Below are 6,000 nucleotides of genomic sequence, written 5' to 3'. Positions count from 1 at the left end.
GATTTATGTGGACATAGGTTCAATTCATTACAATTATTGAGATACTGTACTGTGTACTCGATTCCCAGCCAGAGGCACTGTGTGTATCGTCCGTGACGGCTGACAGTGCTGGAGAAGGTATTTGTAACATGGAGACTATACGGAGCTGCAGCTGACTCCCCCCCCCCCCCTTTCCTTAAGCATGGTACTGTATGTACATAAGTTTTCGTGCAAAATTTTGCAACTTTTCAGGCCTAAATTTACTTGTTTAAACATAAATACTGCAATAATATGTTAATTCAGATCTGGTCAGCCGGCCATATTTGTGAAAGAGCATTCTTGTGTTCACGCATGGACTGCAGAGCAACCGGTGATACTGTAGCATTGTATGAGGAATGGGAAGTAGAGAGTTAGAGCTTTGTCGGTTGCGTTTGTGTAGTAAGCAACCTCTTCTCATCTGATTCACAACAGAGCAGTGCCGCAATCACAAGAAGAAGAAACAGGTGGTTCCTTACAAAAAGAGCACATTCCCCAAAATTAGGGATGTGCCGAAGCCGATTACAGATGTATGAAAATCGGCTGAAATTGACACATCGGCATCGGTATCGGAATCGGCAAAAATCCGATATTTAAACCGGTACAGATTATACTAGAGTTTTTACCTTCTAATAAGTTTTATATTTTAGTTTTGTAAGATTTATTGAAAATTAGGTTATGATTCATCATTGTTGTAGAGTTTTTGTAATAAAATTATTGCACACTCATTCAGAGGATCAACCTAACTATAAATCGGAAATAAAACAGTACATTTCTGAACCAGGATCTGCTGTTGTATTGGAAATTCAAAAATGAATATTCAAACCTGAAGCAAGTGCTGAGAAAATACTTGGGCATACCTGCTGCGTCAGTATTCAGTGCAGATTGAGTGTTCAGTGTTGCTGAACAGATTTGAGATAGAGAAGAAGTAGGTTACTTCCTGAAGTGCTTCCAAATCTCGTGTTTCTGAAGTTGAATCTGGCAGAACAGGAATTCATTTTGCATTTCAAAGAACTGCTTGTGTACTAATGTTTAATCTCTTGAGAATCCACGTTCTTCTTAAAGGTTCACATAACATTTTGTAGATGCAAATGTACATTCGCATCTCTTGAGAATATATATGTATATACATTTGATATGCAATAGAAATGTACATAGCAAATTTATTTTTGTCATGCTGAAAATAACATCCCATTTCTGTTTAATAATCTTATGTATCGGAATCGGTTAAATATCGGCATCGGTTCCAAAAATTATCGGTGAGTACATCGGCATCGGTAAATTTTCAGCTTCGTCACATCCCTACCCAAAATGTACATTTTACCTCTCACAAGAGGTTCTCCAAATCCCACTCTGAGGGCATCCCTGATGGCATAGTGGCAACATCGTTGTCTTGTAATCAAGGGGTCCCAGGTTCAATACCTGGTATAGGCACATTGGTTTGGATCACACTTTATACAGTAGGTCCAGTCCAGACTAGCCTATTTGTGCATAAAGTGGACTTAAAACAGAAATTCAACATTCAATTCACTCTGTTGCAAGGTATTGCATAGTTATTCATGCTGTTACCCATTGAGCCTTCTTTAGGATGGCCGCTCTGATGCAAGAATTAATTACTTTTAATTCAATCTTGTATTAATTAAAAATTAGATGTTTTAAGGTCACATTTTAAAATGTATATCTTTATCTTAGTTGGATTCATAGCTTTACTATACCGTATTTGGAAAATATTGTGCTTCTTTTTGGAGATGGGGTAAATATAGATGCTACCAGCCCTCAAAAAAAACGAATCAAATAGCTCAGGTTCACAATTGGCACTAATGGATTGTATTTAATGGTTAATGGGATCCAAACTGCCGTACAATGTGCCTCCACTGGGCATCGAACCAAAGACCCCTTCATTACAGTAGTGACATTACAACTATGCCTTAGTTAGAATCATGGGCAAAATATGAACATTCCTTCTATTTATGCTGGCTCTACTATCAGATTAAAAATTATGGATAGCCGAGTTTGGACTCCAAATAAAAATTAACCACTAGACCTATATAAAAATGAGTTACATCAAAATTTAGCTTACTCAATTCTGTGTTAATCTATGGTTGATTGAATTGCTTTATTTTACTTTGCTTTTTGTGCCACTTTTGGCTAATTTGTGAAGATGGGGACGAGTGATGATATGCTGAAATTAATGAATGGACACTCAACTAACATTCATGCCCAGGCTGGGATTCAAACCCGGGACCCTTTGCATCGCAGCATGATCTGCTAACCACTCCAGCACAGGGGCCGGCTTTAATCTATGATAACCAAATCTTTTTAGTGTATGCCTTCTATTCTATGTTGTCGTGAGAACAAAAAAAACCCTGTTTTTTCTTAGTTTTGCAGCAAATAGTCGCTTTGAAATTCTATAAATAAAAAACGGATGGTCCGATCATGATGAAAAGGTGTTACACCTCTCTACCTGCTCATGGCAATACTGTCAACAGTTTGGAGAAGGATGAGAGTTTGTGACAAATGAGTAGCATGGATAAGTTTATTCGACTGCAGTCATGGCAGCAAGTATTGTATGTGTTGAACACATGATCCTTGAGTAAGAGTGAGGGACATTGTGGTCATGCATGATGATCTGTGAAGAGCTCCTGGATCAGTTTTGAACAGGTGATAACTTTTCGCAATCAATCATCATGTATGATTCAACATCTATGCTGCATGTCCCTCCAGAGACGAAAAGCAAGGTGCAGTAGTCTGCTGGGAAGACCTTCAGAATGGTCTTCTGGGGGCATGAAAATTGTTATTCATGTTGATTTTTTGAAGAAAATGATCATGATTAATGATCAGTATTATGAAATACAGTAAACCCTCGTTAACACGAATCCCAAGAGGCCGAAAAATCAAGAGTTAGTGTTAAAAAAATTCGTGCTAACCAGGGACTCAAATTTTATTGTTGTAATACAGTTCTTTCTACACATTAACCATTTACAATACGTATTATGTATGTCACCATAGAAAACACTACTACAGTACTACAGTAATTTACTTTATAAAAAGAAGTACTCAGATCATTTTCTGGTAAAAAAATTCCTGTATATTGCACTGTCGCAGATGGGAACCCAAATGCCTGGTAACTTCACAGCCAACTGTACTCGTAGCTTCTGTAAAACTAGTGGTAAATTTGTACTGGCACGTTTTAAAGAATAGAAAAACACATCTGAATTTGTTGGTTAAATATGTATAAGTTCATTGTTGACGCAATGATCGCGATTCTCGAGCAATTGCACCCAAGTTTTAATCTTGATGTTACTCGTTCTGACTGTTTTAAAGAATATAAAAACACATTTGAACACATTGTTGGTTACAATACTGTATAAGTTGATTGTTGACAGGATGATAGAGATTGTTGAGCGATTTCTCTCATACCTAGCAGAGGAACAACAGAAAAAATTATGAAAAACTTTGAAAGTTCGTGTTAAACGAGATCTAATGACACAACGGACCTAAAAACAGTTCGTAATTCGTGGTAACCGAAATTCACGTTAACCGATAAAACTTTCTATAAGATATAATACATCCCGGCCGGGAGCAACATTTTGATCATGTTAACCGAGTGTTCGTCTTAAGCGAGTTTTGTGTTAATGAGGGTTTACTGTATTATTCATCAGAAAATACCAGTTATGTTGGAAAATAATGTTATTTTCAACAACAATGCTAAGTCCGCCTGGCCAATTTCATTGCAACTACTCTGGCCAAAATGCACTGAGGTTCACACTGGTACAGTTGAAACTTGGTACAAAGATTATAATTTATTCAGGATCCTTAAGAGTATCTTGGGGGAGGAATTCACAAGAAGAACCACTGAAGAAAGATGTCCTGCTTTGGTTATGACAAGAGCCCAATTCTTGATTGAGTTGGTGTTTTAAATCTACTTTACACCCAATAAGCATGGCCATCCGGAAAAGACGGGGGGAATGAAGGTCCACCTAAAAAGTATATATTTCACACAATTTCATTTCAGTCACAGTAATTTGTTAATTATTATAAGGGTGTTGAAGAAACATGATAATTTCAGACTAAAGCAGTGTTTTTTTGAGGGAGCATCACTATTATGGGGAAAAATATGCCTCCTTTGTCCCCTCCTGAAAAAAAAACCTTGCTTGCCCCTCCCTGGAAAAATCCAGCAGTCAGCCATGCCAGTAAGGCTAATCAGGACTGGACCTCCACCAAGTACAGGGTAAGTCAAAATGATGGACCCGATTTCAGACATTTATTCTGTGAAATATAATAAACAAATGTTATTGTGAGACATGTGCTAAGAAAGGTAAACTGTCAAAGTTTTTTTCAGACAAATCACAAGTGTTCTATGTGAGCACCTCGCGTAACACGGCACACATCAAGCCGATAGTCTATCTCCTGCCAAACCTTGTGTAGCATGTTGCGGTCAATATCAGCAATGGCTGCTGTGATGCGCGCATGCAGGTCATCCAATGTTGTTGGAAGTGGTGGTACGTAAACTTGATCCTTGACAAAATCCCACATGAAGAAATCACATGGGGGCAAGTCGGGGGAATGAGGTGGCCAATGAAGGAGAGGTCGATCCTCCAGAGATGCACAGCCTATCCAACGTTGTTCCAATGCCCCATTGAGATGGTCCCGAACGCTGCCATGGTAATGCAGAGGGGCACCATCCAACTGGAGAATGAAATCTGCGCTATCCTCTGCAAGCTGTGGAAGGAGCCATGGTTGCAGCATATCAAGGAAAACAAGTCCTGTCACAGTACGTTCATGGAAGAAAAAGGGCCCATAAATCTTTTCATGGGGGTTAGCAGTTCCCCAAATCCTTACGTTGTGTCTATACACTTTCCCTGAAAGGTGAAAAGTTGCTTCATCACTGTAAATTAACCTCTCAGAGAACCCATCCGTTTCCATTAATGTGAGGAAATCAGCACAGAAGGACGCGCGCATCAAGCGGTAGGGTTTCATTTGTAAACGTTTCCGCAGAACCTGCCAGACAGTTTTCTGTGGAAGTTGAAGTTCTCTCGATGCCCGGTAGGTAGACTTTTGTGGATTCCGCACGAAACATGTGTGCATTTGTTCCACTGTCTCTTCCCCAGTCGACGGACGGCCAGTCGATTTTCGTTTACAGATGCAGCCAAATCTCTGAAATGTTCATACCACTTACGAATGGCCTTCCCCGTAGGTGGTTCTCTCAGATATTTGGTAGGGAAATGCCGTTGCACACTAATCACTGACTTGTTCACATGATAATCAAGCACACAGGAAGATCTCCGTTCTCCAGTCAACGCCATTTTTCTGCTCGCTGCTGACTCCTAGTGGTAGAAAGTAGAAACACTGCGTGGAAACTAAACTTTGAAAGTTAACCTTTCGAAGCACATGTCTCACAATAACATATGTTTATAAGATTTCACAGAATAAATTTCTGTAATTGGGTCCATCATTTTGACTTACCCTGTATTGAACATGGGACCCGTTGATTACAAGATGGCGACGCTACCAGTGAGCCATTGGGGAGGCCAAGAGACCAGTTCTTTCTATACCAAAAGAATCAGGAAGCTTCTTCAACTGATGGCAGCAGAGCCTGACACACACATAGGAATACTTTGAAAGACTGATATACTAGTAGTTGGTGCCTGTCAGACTTTCCATTTCCTCTGTAGAAATAAAAGTCTTGGTCAACCCTGTATGAACATTTAATTGGAAAAAATCAACAATACGAATTTCTGTTAAATCACTACAAATATGTAGAGCCAATTGAAATATGCCAAAAATAATAATAATAATAATACAAAAATTCTGATAGTGTAACTTCAGGGTGGCTACTCTAGGACGTTGATAAAATTCAAGAATAATTCCCGGTTTTCAAGGCGAACTATCCAAAAATTCAAGGGTTCAAGCAGATGTTTTCTCTATTTCAGCCTTACGTATTACCTCCTCTCATCGCCCACATACACAGTGTCACACACCCAA

This window comes from Lepisma saccharinum, chromosome 21 (assembly GCF_977018435.1).
Source record: "Lepisma saccharinum chromosome 21, izLepSacc3.1, whole genome shotgun sequence".
Classification (NCBI taxonomy): domain Eukaryota; kingdom Metazoa; phylum Arthropoda; class Insecta; order Zygentoma; family Lepismatidae; genus Lepisma; species Lepisma saccharinum.
The sequence above is the reverse complement of the archived record's forward strand: the minus strand, read 5'-3'. Positions refer to the sequence as shown.